This window comes from Phascolarctos cinereus, unplaced genomic scaffold, assembly GCF_003287225.1.
Source record: "Phascolarctos cinereus isolate Bilbo 61053 unplaced genomic scaffold, phaCin_HiC Scaffold_4;HRSCAF=312, whole genome shotgun sequence".
Taxonomy (NCBI): domain Eukaryota; kingdom Metazoa; phylum Chordata; class Mammalia; order Diprotodontia; family Phascolarctidae; genus Phascolarctos; species Phascolarctos cinereus.
Genome location: NW_027555847.1, coordinates 277,521,428 through 277,549,325, shown reverse-complemented (window position 1 = coordinate 277,549,325; position 27,898 = coordinate 277,521,428).

Here is a 27,898-nt window from a genome sequence, read left to right as displayed (position 1 = left end):
CACTTACAATTTTACTTTGTTTTTTACTTCAGCTTTGCTAACTTTTTTTAAATGAGCTAAGTTAAAGTTTAATTGATTTTTGCTAGTCTTCTCAAAGCTTATAATTTGTTTTCCAATTCTATAGTTATTTTTGTCATTTATATATTATTTTTAATTTTCAAGATTTCTTTGTGATTCCTTTAAGTTTGTTAATTTGTTGATTTTCTAATTAAAAATGAATATTACTTTTAGTAATCCTTTCACTATTCTTTGATAAATACATTTCTGAGAAATAATTTTTCATTTAAGAACTGATTCAATTGCATTTCAGAAATTTTGATATTTCATCACTGTTACTCTCACATTATTATTTATATGGTTGTTCTTTGCCTCATCCATTATTCAGAATCATTATCAAACTTACATTTAGTTATGTATCTTTCGCTCGTGTGTTATTACTGTGGTTGCATTATGTTTTGTAAATAATACAGTAATTCTGATTTCTAATTTTTACTTTTTACATCTCTGCCCTAGTGCAAGGTTCCACCTTCATAAAAGTGGAGTATGGTATTGAGAAATATGTATAATCTTCTATATTCTTATTCAGAAGATATAATGTCCTTTGAAAATGTATTTTATTCTGAACTTAAGAAATAAAACAAGCATTTCCATGACATAGTAGAACAGAAAAAAAAAGATTGCATGTGAAACTTCAAATGTATTATGTACAACTTGCTGTTCCTATTTTACACACACACACACACACACACACACACACACACACACACGCACACATACATGAAAGTTATGTAACTTTTTTCTTCCCTCTTAGAGACGGCTATAATTTGACACAAATGTGTATGTGTGTGTGTGTGTGTGTGTGTGTGTGTGTGTGTGTGTATAAAATCATTCTATACATACTTCTATTTATCAGTTCTTTCTCTGGATGCAGATAGCATCTTCCTTCATATGTCCTTAATTTGGGTATTTATAATAGTCCAAATGACTTATTTGCTGAAAGTTGCTCTTAAAACAACATTGCTATAACTGTATACAATGTTCTCTTGGTTCTGCTCATTTCATTCTTCATTATTTCGCCATGTTTTTATTTCATGTTTTTCTAAGACCATCGAGCTCATCATTTTTTACAGAACGGTAGTATTCCATCAGGATCATATCCCGCAGCTTGTTTAGTCTTTTCCCAAATGACAGGTATCCTCACAATTTCTAGTTCTTTGTCACCACAAGGAAATCTGCTATTAATATTGTAGAATACATAAGTTCTTTCCCTTTTCCTCTAATCATTTTGGGAAACAGACCTAGTAGTGGTATTGCTGGGTATAGACAGTTTAATAAATTTTTGGGCATAAGTCCAGATTGCTCTCCAAAATGGTTGGATCAGTTCACACATTCACCAAAGGTGAATTAATGTCCCAATTTTTCCATATCCCTTCCAACACTCATCACTTTCCCTTTCAATCATTTTAGTCAATCTGACGTGTGTAAAATGACATCTCAAGGTTGTTTTAATCTGGACTTCTCAAATAATAATGATTTAGAGCATTATTCATATGACTAAAAATTATTTTGATTTTTTTCATCAGAAAACTGCCTGTTCATATCCTTTGACCATTTATCAATTGAGAAATGACTCAAATTTTTATAGATTTGACAAAGTTCTTTATATATTTGAGATATGAGACTCTTATCTGAGAAACTACATATAAAATTTCTTCCCCATTTTGTTTTGCTTTCCTTCTGATCTTGTCTATGTTTGTTTTATTAGTACAAAACCTTTTTAATTCAATGTAATTGAAATTATCCATTTTATACCTCACACTGTTATGTATCTCATTTATTCATAAATTGTTCACCTATCCATAAGTCTGATAGGTAACATGTTCCATGTTCTTCAAATTTTCTTGTAATATCTCACTTTATAGCTAGGCCATGTATCCATTTTGACCTTATCTTGGTAAGTGGTGTAAGATATTGGTCTATGTCCAATTTCTGCCAGACTGTTTTTCAATTTTCCCAACAATTTTTAACCAATTAATGAATTCTTATCCTCTAAATTTAAGTCTTTACACTTGTCAAATACAAGTTTACTATATTCATTTCCTGCTGTAAATTGTATGTCTGCTCTGTTCTAGTGATCTAACTTTCTATTTCTTAACCAGTACTAGATAATTTTGATAATTACTGCCTTAAAATATAGTTTTAGATCTGGTACTGCTAAAATTTATTATTCCTTTACATTTTTTCATTAGTTCCTTTGATATTCTTGACCTTTTGTTCTTCCAAATGAATTTTATTATTTTTCTAACTCAGTAAAATTTCTTTTGCTCTAAATTTACCAACAATTTGTCCAGTTCTGTATTTCCTTTTTCTTTCTATTAGATTTGTTTTTCTATTAATGAACATTAAAATCTCTCACAATTACTGTTACTGTGTGTTTTTTTAATTCAGTTAGCATTTCCTTTATTAAATTAGTTGCTGTACACTATTTCTTCTTTGTTATTTCTCTTCATGGCCAATCTGTTCAGAACCTTATTTTCAACTTAATAGACTATAAGCCTATTTTTTCCTTACTTTTTCTCCCCATGTTTTTGAGGAGGGCAACATTTCTGAAGTATCAACTTAGAACTCTCTCTTCTATATCATTTCTATTTGTCATAGAATCTCTTATCCAATCTTTATTATTTTCATAATATAATTCAGAAAAGAAGAAAATGTATATGGACTGATTATTTGTAGATTGGAGTCAATCTCCATCTTAAATTATGAGTTCTAACATTTGACTCGATCAGTTTCCATTCTCTGTTTCTATTTCTCCTGCTACTATTTTGGGTACTTCTGAGGCTCTTCTCTGGGTATGACCCTGTACTCTCCTGGGAGGTATGACCCTTTCTCAGAGAAGGTCGTCTTATTTACAAATTTTCTCAAGACGAAATTATTTTAATATCACTGTGTTTTGTTTTTCTTCAGTCCTACAATCCAGCTCTTATAAGAATGTTCTCTGGTGACATACTTTCCTTTTCTTCCTGGTACAAGAGCCCAATCTACTATTGCTTTCATCTTATTCCCTTTTGTCATGGATTTTATTCTATCTCCCCCTATTCTAAACTTCTCACCTCGTTTAATGACAAAACAGTTATTCCTTCACTGTTCACTTATGGAATTTCTTGGAGTATATCACTGTTTCACTGACCCCATTCACACCAAGTCTCATTTTGTATTTCCTACCACAAAAGACACTGATTCACTTGAAGAGAGTTTGAATCTTTAATCTTTGAATTATTAATTAAACCTTTTTTCCTTTTTCTTCAAAAAAACCCCTTGTTCCTGTTAAATTTTTGTCCCTGAGGACTTGTTTTCCTTTGAGGTTACCTCTTTCTTCTTTTATTTTTCTTTTACTACATAGGTTAATGTTGCTTTGCTCAGTCAATAAACATTTAATAAGCTTGCTATGTGCCAGGCACTGTACTAAGTGCTGGAGATACAATGAAAGGTAAAAGAGATTCTCTGTTCTCAAGGAGCTCAAAGTGGAGAGACCACAGACAAACAATTACATACAAATAAGCTATATACAAGAAAAATGGGGATAAATGGGGAAAAAAACCCCAAAAGATGGAAAACACTAGAATTAAGAGGCATCCAGAAGGGGCAGCTAGGTGGTGCAGTGAATAGAGGACCTGCTCTGGAGACAGGAGGGCCTGAGTTCAAATCTGGATTCAGACAAATAATACTTCCTAGCTGTGTGATTCTGGACAAGTTACTTAACCCCAATAGCCTCACTTAAGAAAAAAAAAAGAGGTACCCAGAATAGCTTCCTGTAGAAGGCAGGATTTTTTTCTGTTACTTGAAGGAAGTCAGAGAAGCCAGGGGCCAGAAATGAAGAGGGAAAGCAAGGAACAGGTAGGGAAAATGACCAGACTCAGGAGATGGAAGGTCTTTTTCAAGGAGAAACAAGGCTAGTGTCACCAGTGTCACTTGATCACAGAGTACATGGAGTGTGTGTTTGTGCGTGTATCTTTGTGTGTTTAAAGTGTAAGGAAACTGAAAAAAAAAAAGGAATGGATACATGTTATAAAGGACTTTGAATACCAAATAGAGGATTTATATTTGATGCTGGAGAAGACATGGAGCCACTGGATTTTACTGAGTATGGGAATAGGTTAGATCTACACTTTAGGAAAATCACTTTGATAGCTCAGTGGAGAATGAATTGGAGTGGGGAGAGACTTGTGGAAGGCCAACCAACCACTAGGCTATTGCAATAGTCCAGGAATGACATGATGAGGGCCTGTATTATGGTTAGGAAAAGTGGGTGTATGTGAGAGATGTACTAAAAAAAAAGAATTGAAAGGCACTGGATATGAAGAGGTGAAAGAGAATGAGGAACTGAGGATGACACCAAGGCTGTTAGCCTAGCTATGAGAGGATGACAGTGTTCTGAAAAGTAATAAGGAAATTTAGAAAGGAGGAGTGTTTAGGGGAACTATATAAGTCCCATTATGAACATGTTAAGTTTAAGATGTCCATAGGACATTCAGTTTGAGATGTCTGATGCACAATGGAGATGCAAGACTAGAGGTCAGCAGAGAGGGTAACACTGGATAAGAACATTTGAAAATCTTCAGCTTAAAAATAATTGAACCCATGCTGTTTTTTTTTTTTTAGGAACAAGACTAAAATTATAAAAAGTTGAGCTTCAATTTTATGTCCTTTCATTCATATGGTTGTAGTCAAAGGTATGTTGTTTTCATGGTTCTGCTTATCTCTCTCTTTGTGAGTTTATATAAATCATCCAATGCCTTTTGATGTCCTTTATATTAAACACTTTCTTTTAATGTTTAATAATATTCCATTACATTTGTATGCCACAAATTGTTTAGTCATTCATCAATTCATCAATCAACTTTGCTTTTGCTACCATAAAAAATGTTGCTATGAATATTTTAGGTCCATATGATAACTTTCTGAACTTAACTTGCTTGGAGTGTATATTTAGCACTAGAGTCAGAGGCTATGGGTTTTTTTAGTCACCCAACCTAATTACAAATTGCTTTCAAGAATAACTGGAACAAGTCATAAATAGTTTGTCAGTGAAGTTGTCTTTTTGCAACACTTTCATTTTGATAATTCCTTTTTCATCTTTGCAAATTTCTGGGTATGAAGTATGACATTGCACTTAAATAAATTAAGCCTAATGTTCCTACCAGTTGTTTTTATTTTAATATATTTTATCGATAATGATTTGTAAGAAACTTTTATAAGGTTGATAATTGCTAGCAATTTTTCTTTTCAGAAACATTTATACACATCCTTTGACAGCTATATTCATTAGGAATAGCTCTTAGTCATATGTTTCTATTATTTTCCTATATAACTTTACTATCATAGCCGTATCAGAGATATTTTTCTCACAATTAATAGTTTCATTTTTAATTCTAGTTATGCCTTATTCTTATAAAACTTTCAACTTTTTAAAATCAAATTATCTATTTTGGTTTTTGTGATAACCTCTATCACAAAAAGAGAGTTTGGTTAAAAACTCTCCTTGCTATCTACATTTTACAGAATGTATCTGATCTGTTTTTTAAATTTGTTTTTAAATGGTGTGAACTTTCATACTTAAATTGCATCTGTATTTTGAGTTTTTGTAGAATAAGTTGTAAGATACTGGACTAAACATAATTTCTGCCAAACTGCTTTTCAATTTCTCTAACACATTCTGTCAAATAGGGAGTTTTCTCCCAAATGTATGTCTTAGGGTTTATTGAGGCAGCTAGGAGCCACAATGGATAGAATGCCAGGCTTAGAGTCAGAAAAACTCATCTTCCTGAGTTCATATCCAACCTTAGAAACTTATTAGCACTGTGTGACCCTGGACAATTGACTTAATCCTGTTTGGCTCAGTTTCCTTATTTGTAACATGACCTAGAGAAGGAAATGGCAAACTACTCCAATATCTCTTTGAAGTAAACCCCAAATGGACTCATGAAGAATTGGACATATCTGAAAAATTACTGAACAACATATACATACACACATACATCTATATCTGAGTATATCAATCTATCTCTATTTCTATAACTATACTATGCATACTTTTATTTATCAGTTCTTTTTCTGCAGGTGAATAGCATCTTCTTTTATAGGTCCTTTATAGTTGATTTCAGTATTTAATTATTCATAGCTATTCTTTGAACAATATTGCTGTTACTATATACAATATTCTTTTCATTCTGCTCATTTCACTCTTCATTATTTTATATGTCTTCTCTGTTTTCTAAAATCAGCCTGCTCATCATTTTTTACAGCATAGTAGTATTCTATCACAATGATATACCACAGCTTATTTAGCCATTCCCCAAATGATGACCATCCCCTAAGTGTCTAGTTTTTTGTCACTAGAAAGGGAGTTTCTGTAACTATTTTAGAATATTTGGATTCATTTCCTTTAATAGAGGTATTGCTGGGCCAAAAGGTATGCAAAACAAAAGTTATGTAACTCTTTGGGTGTAATTCCAGTTTGTTCTCTAAAATAGTTGAATCAGCTCATAGTTCCACTAACGGTGTATTAGTGTCCCTGTTTTTCTACATCCCCTCCAATATTTGTCATTTACTGCTTCTATCACTTTAGTCATGATAGGCATGAGATGATATATCTAAGCAGTTTTAATCTGGATTTCTTTAATCAACAACCATTTAGAGCACTTTAAAATATGACTATACATAGCATTCATTTCTTCATTAAAAACTTTCCTGTTCATATCCTTTGACTATTTATCAATTGGAGAAAGACTGTTACTATTTTAAATTGGACAAAGATTTCTATGCATTTGAGATAAGAAATCTTTATCTGAGAAACTGTCTATAAAATTTTGCCCTTAATTTTCTGATTTTCTTCTAATCTTGGCCACATTGGTTTTATATGTATAAAACCTTTTTAATTTTAATGTAATTAAAATTATCTATTTTAAATCTTATAGTGCTTACTGTCTCTTGTTTATTCACAAATTCTTCTACCCGTAAGTCATGTAAGTAATATGTTCCATATTCTTCTAATTTACTTATGATATCTCCCTTTATATCAAGGTCATATTTCCATTTTGACCTTATGTTGGTAAATGGAGTAATTTCTGCCAGACTGCTTTCCAGTCTTCCAGTCTTCTAGTCTTCTCAACATTTTTTTTACCAAATAGTGAATTCTTATCTCACAAGTTTAAATCTTTACATTTGTCAAACATTAATCCACCTTTCTATTTCTTTGTCAGTACCAGATAGTTTTGATAATTACCATCTTACAGTTTAAGATCTGATACTGTTAAGCCTCCTTCTTTTACATTTTTCCATTAATTACTTTCATTTTTTTTACTTTTTGTTCTTCTAAATGAATTTTGTTATGAATTTTTTCCCTAGCTCAATGAAATAATTTTTGCTAATTTAATTGGAATGGCATTGAATAAATAGAATATTATGCAGAATTTTCATTTTTATTATATTGATTCTGCCCACCCATAAACAATTAATATTTCTTCACAATTATTTAAATCTGACTTGATTTGTATAAAAAAGTATTTTATAATTGTGTTCAAGTAGTTCCTGGGTTTGTTTTTGCAGATATACTCTTAGGTATTTTATGTTTCTGTGATTTCTCTTACTATCTCTTCTTGCAGGGTTTTGTTGGTGATATATAGAAATGCTGATGATTTAGGTGGAGTTTTTTATTTCCTGCTACTTTGCTGAAATTAGTTGTTTCAACTAGCTTTTTAGTTTAATATCAGATTTTCCAAGTACATCATCATATCTTCTGCAAAAAGGGATAGTTCCATCACCTCACTGCCCACTATGATTCCTTTAATTTCTTTTTCTTCTTTTATTGTTATTGCTAGCACTTCTAATACAGTATTGGTTATAATACGCATTCTTGTTTCACAACTGATCTTATTACTTATTATTATTATCAGTTAGAAGGTTTCTAACTGATTCCCATTACAAATAATGCTTATTGGTGGTTTTAGGTATATGGTTCTTTATAGTTTTAAGGAAAAACATTTTTAAAGCTATGCTTTAATACATATTTTTTAATAGGAATGGATGTATTTTGTCAAAAGATTTTTCTGCCTATATTAATATAATCGCATGTTTTTCTTATTTTTATTGTTGACATAATCTATTGTTAATAGTTTTCCTTATGTTACACCATTCTTGTATACCTGGTCTAAATCCCACTTGGTTACATTATATAATCTTTATGATATGTTGCTGTATTTTACTAGCTAGTATTTTATTTAGGATTTTTGTACCTATATTCATCAGTGAAATTGGTATATTTTCTTTCTCTGTTTTTGCTCTTTCTGCTTAAGGTATAGCACTGAAGTTGCCATATTTGTTTCATAAAAGAAGTTTGGCAGAACTCCTTCTTTGCTTATTATTCCAAAAATTTATTTAATATTGGAATTAATTGATCTTTAAATATTTGGTAAATGAATGCAAATGGAAGCATACTATTTGCTCTCCTTTTCCTTTGTTGTTTTGTTTTATTGCTTCATTCCTGTGGTTCCTCCCATTAGTTCTAATTGTTCTTTCCATCATGACTAATGGGAAAATATACTTAATATGGATGTATAAGAAGAGTGTATATCAGATTGCACACTGTCTTGGGGGCTGGGAGAGGAATAAGAGGGGGAGAAAATTTAAAACTCAAAATCTTATGGAAGTGAATGTTGAAAACTAAAAATAAATAAATATTTGGTAGAATTCACTTGTAAATTCATCTGGTTCTGATGCTTTATTTCTTAGAAATTTCATTTATGTCCTGATCAGTTTTTTTTTCTAAAAAAAATTTGCATGGATATTCTATTTCCTTTTCTGTTGATCTAGGCAGTTTATTTTTTGTAAGTATTCTATTTCATTTAAAATGTTAACTCTATTAGCATGTAATTCGGAAAAATGCCTCCTAATAATTACTTTGATTTTTCTTCATTAGTGTTATATTCATCCTTTTCATTTTTATACCAATAATTTTTTTTTCTCCCTTTTAAAAATCATTAACCAATGGTTTGTATGTTTTATTGTTTTTTTCATAAAATTAACTCCTAATTTTATTTATTAATTTAATGGTTTTCTTATATTCAATTTTATTAATTTCACCTTTAATTTTTAGGATATCCAATTTGGTGTTTAATTGTGGATTTTTAATTTATTCTTTTTCTACTTTTTTAAAAATTGCATGCCTGATTCATTGCTCAGCTGTGTCTCTATTTTATTGATGTAAGCATCTAAAGATATAAATTTCCCTCTGATTACTGCTTTTGCTGCATTCCATAGGTTTTGGTATGTTGTTTTATTATTGTCATTCTCTTTAATAAAATTATTGTTTCTATGACTTGTTTTTTAAGCCACTCATTATTTAACATTAGATTTTTTGTTTCCAATTATTGTTTAATCTGTGTTTCAATCCCTTATTAAAGATACTTTTTATTGAATTATGAACTGAAAAGAATTTATTTAATATTTTTCCTTTTCTGCATTTAATTATAAAGTTTGTATGCTGGAATAAATGTTTCATTTTTGTAAAGGTGCTCTGTACTGCTCATGTAAAGCTTTTCTTTTAAAATTTTAGGTGCTATAGTATTTGGTGTATATAGGCTTAGTAAAGTTATAACTTCATTATCTATGATACCTTCCTATCATAATGTAGTTTCCTTATTTATTTATTTTAATTAAGTTTATTTTAGTTTTAATTTTGTCTGAGATGATTGCTGCCCCAGATTTTTTATATCAGCTGAAGCATAATAAATTCTACTCCAGCCTTTTATTTTTACTCTATCTGTCTCTCTTATCTTTAAATGTGTTTCTCGTAAACAACATTTTGTTGGATTTTGGGTTTTGATCCATTCTGCTTTTTCCAGTTTATGAGTGAGTTCATCCCACTCACATTCCAAAATAAAATTACTAGTTATATATTTCCTTCAATCCTGTTTTTCCCCATTGTTTATATCTCTCACCCTCTCTTTTTATCCTATCCTTTTTCACACATCTAATTTACTTCTGAACACTGCCTCCTTAATCCACAAGCCTTCTAAGAATTCATCCCTTATTTTTTTTCTGGCTCTCCTATTCCTTAATCTACCCAGTCTCCTAATAGTCCTTCCCTTATCCCTTCCCCTTTCCCTTCTATTTCTTGATCTGCATATTTTCTAAAAGTCCCATCCTTATCCTATCTCCTCACTCTCCTATTTCTCTTAAGGTAATAAGACTTTTATACACACACACACACACACACACACACACACACACACACACACACACACACATTATTTCCTCTTTAACTCAATTCTGATGAGAATAAGGTTCTAGCACTACCAGCTCTTGACCCCCTCCTGCCTCCACTGTAACAGTTCTTCCATTCACACCTAGTTTGTAAGAAATAATTGCTTACTTTTTCCTGTCTTTCTGAATTTTATTTTTTTAGGATCATCCCCTCATATTTAACTCAACCCTAAGCCTTCTATTTATTTATGCTATTTCAAACTCTAGTAATGATAACGTCCTTAAGAGTTACAGACAACATTTTCCTATATAAGGAATATTTTGCCCTTTTTAAATCTCTTGTACTTTGTCTTTCATGTTTACTTTCTTATGTTTCTCCTGATTGTTCTGACAATTACTCTTTGAATTGTTTCATTCAATTGTTTCATTCAATTGTTTCATTCATTTAATCCAAATTCTTCTAATTTTTCCACAAAAATAATATGGGATATTTCATCAACTATCTTTTCCAGATATTATTGTCATTGTTTGACCTGACCATGACATCAGAGACATAATGCCATGACATGCAAGTGAATTGGATTTAAGTGAGGGAGGGCTGTGCAAAGTCACCTGCATCACTTTCTCCTCCTGATCCATCTGAGTCCAGGGGCAAGATACAGATCAGGACTACTGGAGATGGCCCTGGATGCAGTTGGAGACATTCATCTTTTTAAGCTAAGGTCTTTAACAAGTCTCAGTTTGATTTATGCAAAGCCCATTCAGTGATTAAGGCTAAGTAAGAAATGAGGTAAAGAATGGACTTTTTTACCTAGTCCAAAAAATCAATCTGGGAAGGGAAGATCTTTACGGCGGTTTCTGGCCAAAACATGAAGAACTGCTATTTACATTCACACTGAGACAATCAGGGCCAAAACAATGACCAAGAGGGCCTTGGACTGGGGCCTATTGTTAGCCAATCAATGAAATCCATAGTAATTTGGGTTTGAGGCATGGTCCTTAAGAAAGAAATTTAGCTAGTAAACCCCAAGATATCCTGCAAGGTTTCAGAGACCAAAATTTACATTCCTTTGGGCAGAGAACCTCCAACAAAGGAAGGAAGGGAAGGAAGAAAGAAAGAGAAAGAAAGAAAAAAAAAGAAGAAAGGAAGGAAGGAAGGAAAGAAAGAAAGAAAGAAAGAAAGAAAGAAAGAAAGAAAGAAAGAAAGAAAGAAGGAAGGAAGGAAGGAAGGAAGGAAGGAAGGAAGGAAAGAAAGAAAGAAAGAAAGAAAGAAAGAAAGAAAGAAAGAAAGAAAGAAAGAAAGAAAGAAAGAAAGAAAGAAAGAAAGAAAGAAAAAATTGGCTAATTCCAATTAGGTTTCTAGTGGGACAGCTCCTACTACTCAGAGAGGTTGTTGTTTGTCTTCGTTCTTGAAGAGGACCATGACATTAGGGAGATGATGCCATGACATACAAGTAATTTGGATTTTAAGTGATTTAAGTGTGCAAAATCACTAGCCTGACTTTGTCCACTGAAGCCATCTGGGTTCAATAGCCAGCTATATATCAGAATGACAGGAGATGGCCTTGCATGCAGTGGGGGACCTTGGCCTTTTTAAGCTAAGGTCTTTAACAGGTCTCAGTTTGTCTGAGGCAACACATATTCAGTGATTAATGCTAGGCTTTTGTTGTTTGTCCTTTCTTTTCAGTATAGAGTAGATGGTCCCTGAGCGAACCCAGAAAATATTTGATTCTAAATTGGGTAGATTTTTCTAAGGAGGAATATTTAGAAAGCATGAGGGAAAACTTGCATAGTATAGGAACACAACTTCTCTGACCATTCATGGAAACAGTGCCCACAGAGATAAAATTAGAGCTCTTTTCAAGGATTTTAGTCATTAAGGTAAGGTATGTAGGAACTATACATTCTGAATCCTAATTCTAAGCACTGGGCCACAAAGTACATAGAAAACATGTAACACTAAAATCTTCCAGTGTCTATGTAAGCTCCAAACCATAAATGTGATGTAACTTTAAGATTACATAGAATGTTTCTCTTATGACAGTTCTATCAAACTAAAGTAACATAAAACTACATTTCTACAAATTGCCACTGACAGTCTTTTCTAAATTACTTCTCCAAAGTAATTTGGGAGAAATGGTCATATTGGCCTGAACAATGTTTGTAATAGAGGTACTGAAAAATTATTTCTCCTATGTTTAAGTTAAACATGTGCCCTTTGTCTAGATTTTTAAGGTTATTTTTTGGGGCAAAGGTATTTTTGGCCTTGAAATTTTCATTTCTTTTATTTTAAAAGCAGTAATTCATCTCATACATCTGCAATCGGGAAAAGGAACTTAATTTTTTCTGCTGAATGCAGTGTATCATTTGGTTTAGACCCCTGGGTGTTAAGCAGCCTACCTTTAAATCTCATTTTGTTCCCAGCATTAGCCCTCATTCTCCCGATTCAAGCCTTTTTTCAGGTTTTTTTTCCCTTTACTATTGGTTTTCCATTCAATTTATTTGAGTCTTTCTGGCCTCCCAATCTTTTTTTTTCTTTAAAGTAGGAGAACTAATGTTCTTATTTAAGGGCATTTTTGGCCATTCTTCTTCAGAGATTGCACTATTCAAGTACTCCACTTTTTTTTAGTTGAATGCCCTAATTTGTTCCTGGGACACAGATGGAAAATTCTTAGATCTATATTAAAAGGCCTGATCACCAATATCAGACATGTTGCAATATGGAATTGAATAAAGGAAGGTTAAAAGAAGGAAGAATATGGAGGAAATGACCACAAAATTTCTGAAGAAAAGTACCCTCTTTGAAGTAACAATCAGTGATTCATGTGGCAGCACTGGAGTTAGGAAGGTGACTTAGTCTGTCCCTTTTAAGTACTCCAAGGAGGACTGGATTTCATGTATGTTTCATAGTTGTCTTCTCATTCTTGTGTAAAGGAGTATAGTGATATAAACCGTGTCATGCAAGTAAAAAATGATCTACTTTTTATTCCATTCCAGTATACTTAATAGATGAAGTTCAGCAATTCACCTTCATCACACTTGAACATATTGAAGCCTGTTATCCTGTAGGTTTAAAATCAACCCTTTTTATATTACAACATGATACAATATCAGACTTTGTGTTACTGAAACCATGGTATTTCAAATGTGTTTAATTTTATAGTTTTAACTAGATTCTGAGGAGGATGGAGGGTATTTCCAATTTTCAAAATTTTCTGTACCATAAGTGGGCAATCCCTCTAAACAGTGACATGACAACTAAGGTTTCTCCCAGGGACTGGTCCTAAACAAAGTCCATTTACATGTACTTTATTGTGGTGATAAAACCTACTTTATTATGATTTACAGTACAGGTCAGGAAAAGTTTTATTCCATACATGGCAGATAGAAGTCATACAGTATATAGAGATATGTGTCTCTATGGGATAAGCGGGCTTCTGAATATAAGCCATTTCCCTATAGCCATGAATTCACAACTCCCACCATCCCTTGGGGCAGTTTGTTGTGTTTGAGAGGAGGGGGAAAATATTTTTTAATTTGCTAACCTGACATTATTCTTGGAAGTTCAAGACAATGTTTACTCTGCTTGTTTTTTGGCTGATCTTGTATAAAAACTTGGATAAAGGAAAAGAAAATAGTGTTAAGTGTGATTGACCATTTAAACTTGAACTGGAAACTTATTATAAAATGACATAACACCCATACAGAAAGGGAAATACAGTGATCCTTTTTCTCTAGTGCCACAGCTTTTTGTAGAAATTACAATACATAAAAAAGCTAATTTTCCAGTTTGTGTTTGATTTGTTTTAAATTGTTGCTCTTAACAGTTATAATCACCATTAAAGTCAGAATGTCCTAAGAAAACATGCATAAGTGATAAGGCCAAAAAAAAGAGATGGTTCAATTGAGACCTACGAATTTTCATTTCTAATTATCTTAAAACCATATGATAATATGTTGAGCACTTAAATTTATATAAAAAGTATTGTTATCTACATCTTTATCTCAATCTTTTCATCTTATTCATTGGAGTTCAGAGAAAAATTGTATTAGTCTAATTGTTATTTTTTATTCTCTTATTACTGCTTTTCCAATTGAATATAAATATTGGGAATACAGCTCATTTTCTGTAGACTGAATGAAAGCATCTTTGGGACAACTTGAGAAGAAGATAAAATAAAGGGGATGCTTTGGGTCTAATTTTGTTCCATCACAATTTTGATTTCTTATGTGGGTCTCTATTTTTTGCTACGTTTCCTCCCTACTCATATAACTAATAGATTATCAAGATATCAATCAATAAATCCAGGCTTCCTAAGGACAACCATTCTATAATTTCTGAATCAACCTGAAAAAGTCCTTGATTCATATAAACAAATACCTATGACTCAATTTGTTCATTGCTTCTTTATTAAAATATTGTTGGTTGAATTCATATGAACATTATTTTTTTTTATCTCATTCTTGGGTATAGCTATTTCATTGGCTCCATTCATAGGCACATCATTTTCTATTCAACAAATTTACTCAACAAATCTATTCTTATTATCAGCCATCACTATTGTTTGGTGGTGTGATATCTGTTGAGTGGAAGAAAATTCCGTACTCAGCATTTTTGCTAAAGTCTGTCAGAAAATAATTTTAGTAATTAAATTGAACTTATTGTAAGAGAGAGGTAAAATTAATGCTAAGAGAAGAAGGTTAAAAAAATGGGCAGAATTTCCTCATGCCTTTGGAAATCTTTCTAGCTATTGCCATTTCAGAGTTACATCTAATAATTTTTTCAATCAATAAAATTGCAGTCAATATTAAGTCATCAGAATTTATGCAACTTGGCATAATAGTAACTTAAAATGTTAGCGTCTGTAAATCGTTTTCCCAAAATTGCACCATTTTTTCTAAGCCATTTAATATCTCTTTGACCATTTCATCTGAACTCAAGGTAATTCCTTTAACTGAAGCAACCAAAAATCTTCTTTTTGTTACTATGGTATTAGTCTAGTCAAGGCATGGAGAAAGAAGGCATTTCACCCTCAGGTGAAATAAATAATCCCTCTTACCTTATCTGATCATCATTGTATCCTCAAGGAAAAAAAAAGAATTATTCCAAGCTTTTACCCCATTTCCTTAAAGTGCTTAGGCAAGGAAATAAAAGATTTATTATGGAACAACAACACTAAATAGGAAAATCTATTAAGAATTTCTCATTCAGGTCAGACTGAGGACTTCAGGCTCAAATACCATAGTATTTTGTAATATATAACTAAAAAAAGAGAACAGGGATGGAGAGAAGGCTTGGAATGTTTAAACAATTACAATATTTTTTTGATAAGTTCTTAATTTTTTATCATGTGCTCTGGCTATATGTATCAATCTTATTCTTTCTTTTTGACATGAAAGAATTAGTCTTTCTATAGTTGCCTTGAGATGGTAGTCTCTGTGTTTTCTTAATATTGTATGCAATTTGTTAGTATATTTTCTATATCTATCCCAAAAGTATATATTAAGACTTGTGTTAAAAGATATTAATTGCTCTAAAACTTCTCACTGAACTTCGATTTCAAGATGCTAATAAATTCTTGATAAAAATAGAATTTTTTCCTTGATAGCTTTATATTTGACATGAATTTATTAGCTGTGGAAGATCAAGGTATTTTTAGGTATTATAGGTGGTACAGTCAATAGAGTGCTTGGCCTGGAGACAATTCTTGACCTGAGTTCAAATTTGTTCTCAGTATTTGCCTATCTGTGACCCTGAGCAAGTTATTTGACTTGTGTTTGCTTCAGTTTCCTCATTTGCATAATGGGGATAATCATGGCACCTATCTCTCAGGGTTGTTGGGAGTATCAGATGAGATAATAATTGTAAAACACTTGGCACATCATAAATACTGTATAAATATTACTTTTATTATTATAATTCACCTTCATCCATTGATTCAGCTATATTTTTGTAACTCCTATCCCAAGGCCCATTGATAATGGGACTCTTTCCTTATTGATAGAGATAAAAACCTAGCCCTGAGTGAGGAACAGAGCAACAGAGTTGGTGAGAGACAAGAGAACTCAAACTTTTGCCAGTCCTCTTTGAGGATTCTTCAAGCAGGAGTCCTTTTTAGAATTCTCCATAAGAAAGTCCTCTTTGATCAGTGATTCTGGGGCTCCTGGCTTCCAGCTTTGAGAGAAAATGGAAGATACCAACACCACTCAGATTGCTGAAGGAAAAGACTCTGGGAAGATTTGAGAGGAGCAGGCAGTTTCTATCATTTCCCTATTTCCAACTTGCTATTCTAGAGACTTCAGTAAATTTCCCCATGACTGAGATCTAGGATGACTGAGATCTAGAACTCTCTCTCTCTCTCTCTCTCTCTCTCTCTCTCTCTCTCTCTCTCTCTCTCTCTCTCTCTCTCTCTCTGTTAAGCTGAGTTATCTTGCTCCCAATGGGAGAGCATCTTCCCTCTGTATTGTCTAGTATGTATTCTTCTATGTGTACCTCCTCTGATTTTTGTTTTGTGAAGATTTGGATAAATGGGTTTTTTTTTTTTACTGTTCTCCACGTGTTATCATTGTGGCACTGGTATTTGGGGGGAAAGGGACCCTGCCTTATTCTCATTCACCCATTCCACTGGGAGATGTCTTCACATGCTCATTGGCGTAGATACCTCTCCTAAATCACCTATGAGTCAGAGACTCCTCTGTTATCTTCAAACTGTTTTAACTGATCTGTTGAAATAGTTTACTGGAGTCTGACTACTGTGCATGCTACAGATTCTTGGAGCCATAGGTGAGAGTTGAGTGAATAAGATGGACACCAAAAGTAGAAAGCAGACCTGAAAAGGGCTCAGCTGCCTTCACACCAAAGGTAGTAGTTTTTCCTGAATGCCCTACACTCAAAAGGGGGTATTAGACTAGAGTTATATCTATCTACTCCCTTAAATATTATTAGTCTAGGGCAGTGGAATGGGTAGATGAGAATAATTTGTTTCAGTGGCCATGAAACAGGCATTGTAGAGTGCTCAGAGCTTGGTTAGATAGTGAAGATGCCAAGGTCATTCACTGTGTACCAGGCCATCATCAGTCACTTTGATTTTTGTCTTGCCACTGGACTCCAATGATTCTGGAAGAGAGAGTGAGGATGACTACTTTGAATAACTCTGCCTCACTTAAATCCAATTCATTTACAGATCAAAATACATCACCCATACTATTTTATCATTTTTACCTACATCAAAGTGCTGTGGTGACAGGTAAGTGATGAAGCAGCAGGTGGGGATACACTGGGAGCTGTAGTCACAACCCTGCATACAGGTGACCCAGGCCAAAAGGTCGTCTTCTCCCTGGACTGAAGCAACAGTGAGATTTGGTAACCCCCTAGGCATCTGAGCAGCCTTTTTAAGGACTGCACTGCTGGAAGTGACTAGAAAAGGTGTCCTAAAAAATTGTGTGTTTTACCCAAACCTGGCCTGCTTGCCATGGCACGTACAGTCGAAACACACAAAAAAGTGCAAAAACTTTGCAAAGATGATTCCACTCACCATCAGTAGATAGATTGTACACATACTTATGAACAAGATCTGAAAGACAAACAGCTCTTGTTGCAAGAGAATTCAGCAGATATCCCATCCAAATAGAAGCCCTGAGTGAAACAAAGCTGATGAATAAAGGCCAGTTTACCAAAGTCATAGCTGCATACGTGTTTTTCTGGAGTGCACACAGTGACAACGAGCACCATGGAGCTAGTGTAGGTTTTGCAACCAAAACTAATGTAGTCAATAAGCTTGCACACCTACTGAAAGGAGAGAATGACATATTCATGACAATGAAGTTGCCACTTATAGGAAAGCACCATGCCACCAGTTCATCATTGTGTATTCTCCTAGCATAATGAATCCTCATGACACCAAAGAAACTTTTTATGAAGAGCTGAAGATTCTTATCATCAATGTGTGAAAGAGAAAAAGCTGTGGGTGACTTTAATGCCAGAGTAGGCACAGACTATCAGACATGGCACAGAGTCCTTGGTAGGAATGGAGTGGGAAATAGCAACAGCAACAATAACTTCCTAGTGAATATTTGCGAATCTCATGACCTTCTAATCACCAACACTGTCTTCCATTTAATGTACTGTCCTCCATTTAAATGCAACAAAACTTCATGGATGCAGCCTTACAGTAAACATTGTCACTGAATAGCATACATCATCGTAAGAAGAAGAGACAGACAGGATGTGAGTGATGAAGGCAATGTGTAGCTCAGAGTGCTGGCCTGATCATAGACTTATCCTTTTCAAGCTAAATATTTGAATTCAACAAAAGCAGCAGCCCCAAAGCATGACAACTATCAAAAGACTCAAGGTCAACAAATTAGAGCCTCTTCCTGAGCAAGAACACTGTATGACAAAAGTGGAGGGAAAGCTTACCCAACACACAATTGAAGATAGTGGAGCAGACAAAGAGTAGGCAGATTTCAGAGATTTGATGTACAGCATCACTTTTACTCATCTCGGCCAGAACATTTGCAAACATCAAGATTGGTTTGATGAAAATAATAGGGAAATGCAGAAGTTGCTTAACAAAAAAAAAGTGAATTCCACAGGGTTTACTAGAAAGATAGTTAGCCCATCTTTCAGAAGGCAGCATTTCACTCCATCAAAATTAAAGTGCAAGTAAAACTTAAAGAGATGTAAAATTCTTGGCTCAGTAAGAAGGCAGATGAAATTCAGTTTTATGCTGATAGTAACAATCCAAAGCACTTTTATGATGCCTTGAAGGCTGTTTATGGGCCAAAAACCTATGGTACATCTCAGCTACTCAGTGCTGATGGAGCCATATTGATTAGTGATCCTGGAGAGATAGGCTGAACATATCCCTAGTATTCTCAACAGATCATTGTCAATCAATGTTGAAACTATTGACTATACACCTCAAGTTGAAGCCACTCCCTCTCTAGCCAAACTTCCTTCTGAAGAAGAGGTTTTGAATGCCATTAGGTTCCACTTGTGGCACTTTGCCACACACTTATTCTATTCCAGGTGGTACTTATTCTATTCCAGCTGAGATTTATAAGGCAGAGGGTCCACTGCTCATACAAAAGCTGATGGAATTTTCCAGGTTGTATAGAAAGAGGAGGCTATCCTCCAGATCAAAGATGTCTCCACTGTTCATCTCTATAAAGGAAAAGGAAATAAATTGTCCTATGACAATCACAGGAGCACCTCTCTCTTAGTCACTGATGGCAAGATTCATGCCAGAGTCTTCCTTATAGGCTAATCTTTCACCTGGAAAATAGTCATCTACCTGAGAGCCAGTGTGGCTTCAGAAAAGGCCAAGGATCACTTGATATAGTGTTTCTTGCTTGACAACTCCAGAAGAAATGCCAGAGGCAGAACAAAGATCTGTATGCAATGTTTATCGATCTAACAAAGGCTTTTGATACTGTCAATTGTGAGTGCTTGTGGAAAATGATTACAAAATTTGGTTCCCCAGAGAAGTTCATCAGTATTGTACATCAGTTTCATGACAGCATGCTTGCCTGGGTTCTGGATAATGCACAATGCTCTTGCACTTTCCCAGTCACCAGTGGAGTGAAGCAGGGATGAGCACTTGCTCTGATACTTTTTAGCATGATGTTTTCAGCCATGTTGTTGGACACCTTCAATGAGGACAAAAATGGCATCTAGGTCAGCTGCCACACTTCTGGTAAATTATTTAACTTGGAAAGATTGCAAGCCAAGACTGATGTGGAGGGGAGTCATGTGTCTGACTCTTTGTTCACAGATGATTTTACGCTCAATTCAGCCTCTGAGGTTGAGATGCAACAGAGTATGTACTTATTCTCTGCCACTTGTGCTAATTTTGTTCCGACAATTAAGACCAAGAAAATAGAAGGTCTCTACCAGCCAGCACTGCACCACCCACATGTGGAACCGTAGCTTACAACAAATGGAGAAATTTTGTATGCTATGAATAAGTTCGCTTACCTTGACAGTATACTTTCCAGGGATGTACTCATAGATGATGAGGATGATGCCTGCATTACCAGAGCTAGCTCAGGTTCTGAAAGAAAATGTGACAGAGAGTTAGTATTGGACTGCCTACTAAACTGAAGGTCTACAGAGCTGTTGTGCTGACCTCATTGCTCTATGCCTGTGAAATATGGAGAGTATACCATTGACATACCAGGAAAATGAATTGCTTCTATTTGAATTATCTTAAGATTTTGAAGATCATCTGGCAAGATAAGGCACCAGACACTGAGATCCTTTCTCAAGCTGAACTACCAAGAATTCAAAGTTTATTGCAGAGAGCCCAACTCTGATGGGCTGGCCGTGTTGTCCAATTGCCAAATGTATGTTTGCTTAAAAGACATTTTGTGGAGAATTCACACAAGGCAAGTGTTCACATGGTGGTAAGAAGAAGTGATATAAGGAATCCCTCAAGGTCTCTCTGAAGAACTTTAGAATCAATTGTGAGAGATGGGAGACAATGGCACGGGACTGCTCAGCATAGAGTACCTGCATCAATGAAGACTCAGTGCTTCTGAGCAAAGCAGAATTGAAGTAGCTCAAAAGAAATGTGAGATGCTCAAATTTAGAGGCATCTACACTCTAACTGTTCATATGGGCTATTTGTGCCCTGCCTGTGATAGAGCCTTCCAAGTTAATATTGGTCTGATTAACCACAGTAAGATACATGGTACCTTGATCTTAACATAGTGATGTCATTTTGGTACTCAATGAGAGTGGAAGATAACCAACGAGTACCCCTTTTCTCTGTGAAGAGGCTAGTGGCTGCCAGCCCCAATATTCTGCTTCCCTTCCTGTCAAGAATGAAAGTCTCCCTTGGAGAAGGATGGGAGGAGAAGCTAGAGATATCTATTATGCCTCCCATCAAGCAACACAAAGACAACCCTTGCCACTTGTGAGTCTCCCTAGATATAGAATCCTCTCTTCTTCACTTCATTCTGCTACATTTTAAACAAATGAGTTGGCCAAATATAGACAGTACAATCATGAATGATTGTGTGTTAGCAATTGTTTAATTTATGGCCATATTTATACAGGCATGCCTATGTATAGAGAAATATTTGGCTATTATGCTTTGTTGAAGCTTATCTATGTGGCCTCTTGAACACAGAGGACTTAGCTTAATGAACCAATGCAAAATATGAATGACTTAGTCTTTGTTAAATGTTGGATCCAGCTACTATGTATAAAGACTCAAATGATGAGTTATTAATCTGAGGTTTAGGTATCCTTGACAAAAAGCCAACATATTTAACTTCTGGCATATCCTTCTTGTTTCTGTACATCAGCTAACACATATTTTGGCAAGAATAAATTGGTGTTTATAACGTGGGCATGAAGCCTTCCCTCTTTTCACTTCTAATGGAATTACATGTTAAAGCATTTATTAAGCACTCACTATGTGCTATGATACAAATAAAAAAGAGAGATAATTCTTCCTCTCCAGTGGTTTATATTCAAATTCTAACTGCTTTTTCAAACTGCTTCTTTCTAAATAAGCTGCAGCTTTTTTTCTTCTTCAAAAAAGGAGCTTCCTAGTTGACCAACTATCACTTTTTTCCACTCTGGTTAACATCCACCAGCTTCTTAACTGGTTGACCTTGGCTGACCTTGGGTCAGACTCCCAATCTGCTTTATTCTTAACACCTGATCTACCTCTTCAAGGTAAGTTATAAAGAAGTGTCAACCATGGCCAAAGAAAACCTTTTCTTAGAAAAGAGGTGGAAAAAAAAAAAGAAAAGGAGTGATGGCTCTGGGCTCAGCAGTCCTTCATTCAATTCTTCTGGGTTTTGACCCTAAATAGGTGGTATCAGGCTTTTTTTTTTTTTCATATTCTGCTTCCAGCCCTAGAATTTTCAGGAAAATTTCCAAAGCCAAGCTTAGCTAAGGTATATAACTAGGCTCTACTTCCAAAAGAGTAGAAGAATGCCTTATAGAAAAAAGTATGAGGTGTATAAAGAAGATAACAATTTTAGGGAAACTATTTTCTCCACCACAGAAAGAACATGCTTTAAACACAAAAGACTTTTAATTACTTGTAAAATTGTTGTTTATCCTTCATTGTTAAAGAGGACCAATGACACATTTTGACTTGAAAGTGAATTGCATTTAAGTGAGGAAGAGCTATGCGAAGGAATCAGCCTCACCTCTCCTCTAGAGTCACTGAAGTCCACTGGCAGATATAAGCCAAGATGACTGGCAATGGCCCTGAATGCAGTAGGACAGCTTGTCCTTTTTAAGCTAAGGTCTTTCCCAGGTCTTAGCCTGTCTGAGGCAACACCCACTCAGTAACTAAAAGTTAGGTAAGAATTGAGGCAAAATACGACCTAGTTTGCCTTCACAAAAGAATCAATCTGGGAGGGCAAATACCGTCAGGGCTTCTGGCCAGAACAGAAAAAATTGATATTTATACCCACTCTGAGCCAACAAAACCCAATCAATGAGCAGGTGAGATTGACCTATTATTGTCCAAGCAGTGAAACTGGAGTTAATTGACTTGTCAAATATTTAAAACATAAAAGAATATCTCCTCACTACTAACATATTCTCCTAGAAAGTAAAGACAACTTTGTACTACTGCTCCATAGATATTTCACATTCACTCTAGAGCTATAGTGTTCTGGCAATTCACAAGTTCAGATGTTCTGGTCAGCCAGGGATGAATCTTTCATCCTTCCAGCTGTAGACTTCTGCTGGTAATACCTTTCTCCACAATGTACTTGTTGAAAAAAATTGACTTTTGCTAAGTGACCTGCTTTTGACCTTTCAAACACAATATTATGGACAAGTATGGTAATATTCACTTTTTAGGATAACTGTTCAGTGACTAAAGGAAAGAAACACAAAATTGCCATAGCAACTCCCATTCTTCTGTACTGTCAGGAAGTTCTGTTCCACAATGAACAAATTTCCTTTCATTTTATATCTCATTCTCTCATGCTCTTTCTCTAGTCCTCACTAAGACCTGTTTCCTTCCAAATAGCATCTTCTCTCCCACCCTACCCCTCAACTCACTGGTCCTAAGGATGTAGGTGGAATATTCCTTGCTCCAGTACAATAACCAGACTCTCCTTCTACTATCATTGTTCAACAACCTGTCTTCCTTCAAATGAGATAATATTTGCAAAGTGTTTAGCATAGTTTCTGGTAGTTAGTAGGCATTATATAGATATGTATTTCTTTCCATTCCCTACCTTCCCCTTTCTTTGAGGTTTACTCTATCTAAATGATATTCATCACCCAGTCCAAATGCTGATGGCTCTTATCTACTGAACTCAAGGTTATTCTTCCTCCTCCCTCTATGAGTTCAGAGTCTGGCTCATAGACAATGTTCTGCTGTCATTCATGCGGACTTCTATGTTATAAGTGTTTATTCAGTACTGTAATTTCTTAGTTATTCATTCTGCTAAACTCCCATAGCCTATTCTGCCATTCTGCCTCAGATAAATAGAGTGATAGCCACACTTTGATCATACCAATACCAAAAATAGATGATTGTACCAATTATGGATTCTGAAATAAATTTATCTGATCATAACCTCTGATCATGGTACTTTCCCTAAGCTTTGCCTTTTCCAAGTTAATATTCGATCCTCTCCGTGACTTGTAATCTCTCTATCCTCAGAATTTTTCCAGGCCATTTCTCATTCTCTTCTTACTTGCCAGTCTCTTTCCCTTTGTGAGTCAATTTAACTTTTCATTATGTTCCATTCTCAAATTTCTTGTCATGACTTTCCAAGTCCCAACTGTGGATTACTCCCACTATCTACCTCCTCTCTTCTTACTCATGTGGCACTTACTTAAAATGAAAAAAAGTCTAGCAACAGTGGTGACACCACAGTTTTCATACCTATCACTTTCCTTTTGTTTTACTCAATGGTTCAACCACACTGTCCTACTTGCTGTTCCATGCATATGACACTTTTCATGTCTCAATTGTCTTTGCTCTTCCTCCTGTCTGGAACCCACTTCTTCTTTACCTCCAATTTTTTAAATACCTGTTTTTTTTTCTGCATAAAACCCATCATTATTCATTCTAGTTGCTAGTATACTACCTTCCTAAACTAAGTTGTATTTATTTTGTATATATTGTAATATTGATATATGGTCACTTTTCTTTCCCCCATTAGATTGTAAGTTTCTTGAAAGTAAACACTGTTTGACTTTTGCCTTTGTGTCACCAGGACTTAGCACAGTGCCTGACACATAGTATGGATTTAATAAATGCTTAGTGATTGATAGATAGGTTAAAAAAAAAAGCTAGTGACTTGAGGTCTACTTTTGCTGTACAATGTATGAAATCACCATTGCTTCTGGGGAAAAGGAAGAAAAATCCTTTTCTCCTCTCACTGGAAGTCCAAGGGAGTACTAGTATTGTCTGTAACCCATCAAAGAAGTTACTTTGAAGGAGCCTTTTTTCCTCAGTCCCTCATATATCATACTGATGGGGTAGCTCTTCCTGGATCAATCACCAATCATTTTTGTCACAGTCCTTAATCATGTGGACTCACAGTGACTAACCAGAGATCCACGGGTCATGCATGTTCTTTAGCAAAGAACCAGAGCATGTGGTCTAGGTTTAGAAAAATGATAAAGTATCCCTATTCTCACTCCCTGCCTGACTTTTACATCCAGAGTGCTGCAGAGCTCCAGCATAGCTGCTTGTTATCTCACTAGTCCCCAGGTCTATTTTGTTGAAGTTTGAAATGATTTCCACATACATGCATGGCTCAAAGAGTAGGCAATTGTTGAGCTTATTGATCTGATTACAATGGATAGCATTAAATGTGTGTTTATATTGACTGCAAATCAATAACAATTATTCCAGGTTCTAGAATGAGTGGCACATATTTGTTAAGAATCTATGTCTAAAATGTGAAGTATATTTGAATTAGACAAAAGTATAGGAAAGGAAAAATAATGATTGATCTACAATAACTTCTGCTTGTGAATGACACATTCTATAGGACTGTAAGGCGGAGTATGTGTTGCATTAAACAGCAGACAGCATTTTTATTTATGGCAATTTAAAAAAAATTGTCCTTGTTATCATTCCATTTGGGTGATTGAAGTGAATTATGATAATACTATTCTATAATTTCCATGCAGCATCTTAAGAAATGCCCATTAAATAAACAACTCTAACTGGACCATTGATAATGGATTTACAGCTTAAGAATAGTCTTATCCTATTCTCATATGGTAGGAAATTCCATACTGTGCATATTTTAACTTCAGGTTTTGAATAATTAGTGAATTTTAAAAATCCATTATAATATATGTGTATGTGTGTGCTCAGTAATAAACCTACATATAAAACAAGTATTTTATTCTACCAACTCTCAGTTTTGGAAATGGCTTAATAATGTTCACAAGGATTAGCTAAATATTAAAAGGAAGAAATAATAATGAGCATAACTATGCTTTTTAATCTGTTTCATTGATCTGCAAGATTTGAGCATGCACTTGGATGGAAAACCACAGAGTACCTACATCACGAACAGAAACTATAGGTACATAATCAGTTGGGCCCAGGGTAATGCTATCTGGCAGTGAACCTTGGGATATCATGATAGACCAAAATTGGTCACAGTGGTTCATGTTCTCTCTTTTAAGACAGCAGAAATAGCCCTGCATTAAATTTTGAACCTTTCCTTGATTTCTTCAGCCTCTGTTTTTGACTCTATCTTTATCCCCTTGTGAAGTCACTTCCTCTTCAGGTACTCAAGTACCTCTTCTCAGGAAAAGGTCAGAGGTCAATCATTCAAGTTCAAGTCAATGTATGACCTCTGTCAGGGACATTAGCATTTTAAGACATTGTAGGATGTTTCCCTTGCTAAAATAATTTCAAGCATCAGACAAGTAGGGAGAGTTTGAAAAAATAGGATGACTTTCCTAGCACCATTGAAATCATGTTAAAACAGCATCACAAAACCTACTTTGTCCATGTGGAAGGAAAAAAGGAAAAAGCATATATCATTGCCAGATATCTTAAATATTTGTTATACCTTCTGTTCAGCAATAAGCACTGTATTTGAGAGATCAGGAAATGGCTCCTATACCCTTAGACTGAGAAGAGAATAGTGTTTGTACCTTTCTGGCTAGAAAGTAAGATTACATTTAATTAATTTTTAAAATTAGAGATAAGAGTTGAATAGTATTTATTCTTTTAGTAGCATTTCTTTCATTTCACCAATGTCATGATGATTTATTTGGCTATTATGAAACACTGTCCTCAATAGTCTATAATGCTTAAATTTTACATTCTTTTCCATTGAATTTGATAGCACACATCTTCTAGTGAACTTTCTACCCCCCCACCTACATTTTTTATTTATTTGTTTGGAAAGCAACATTTTCTCTAGGGTTTTTTGCAAATTATACACCTCTCTATGTTAATTTAGGAGCAGTTCCTGAACGCTCTGAATGTAACGCTATGGAGATTCATTATAAAAGATTGGTGTCTGCACACTAGGGAAATTATTTATCATAGACCCCCTTTTTGCCAAGAAATCTGAGGGATGGACTAAATGACTTTTTGCATGTATATAATGCATGGATATGAGGGTTGGAACAGGGTTCCCAGAGGCTTATTTGGCTTAATTTTTCTATGATTCCAGGCCTAGAAGTTACTGCTGGTAGCATGGAAAGAGAATATTCCTGGGACTAAGGAGGCCTTGGGCTCTGCAGCTTTCTGGTGCAGTGACTGTGCAGGTCAATGATCTCTCTGGGCCAATGTCAAGAGGTTTTTGGGAGAAAAATACTTTGTAAATTGTAGAGTAGTAGAGATGTGGGTTGTCCTCGCTGTTGATCCTGTGGCTGCCTGACATGCTGCTAGGCTAGCTAGTGAGGGTCCCTGGTTAGATATGTCAAATTCAGGGGTCTGGGATGTGAAATTCATTATAAAGAAATTAGTAGAAATGTAGCACATGTATCAAACATACCTTATTCATGCATGACATTAGCTTTTAAACTTTTGAGTAGCTCAGATCCATTGTTACACGGACACTATGAAAAATATCTTTCTGTGGTGTTTTAAAGGACTTACAAATTCCTGAATGAGTTCTTGCAGTAATGAATTTTAACTTTATTCAGTTCAATTGCAGTGCTGTGCTCTGGCTGCCTCTAAAGAGCACAATAAACTCCCTCTTAAGATTCATCTACTAAAACACATAAAGATTCATCTTTTTATAACCCATCATAAGATCATCAGCTCATAGGTACTAAAAGCATCCTTAAACAGGCTGCTCTCACGAACTTAGGTGCTTGAGGAAAAGCTGTGCTCTGCAGTAAATTATTTGGTTAGCATTGAAAAGCTGCTGGTTAATAATGGGGTTGCCTATTATCTCACATGAAAAGCACCATTCTGAGTGTTCAAACATAAAAGAAAAATACAATGATCCCAACATTCTGTTCTCCCTCTTATGTTGTAGAATAAATGGGCTGTTATAATGGCTAGGCATGGGAGAACAGGCCTTTCCTTCATAGAGAGCCACAGATTTATTATACAAATGGGATCTTTTAGGAGTTGGAAAAGATGTGTGAGGGGCTGTGCTGAGGGTCCCAAGTGACAGTGGCTCTGGCTACTGGGTTCCTGGCAGAAGCCCTATT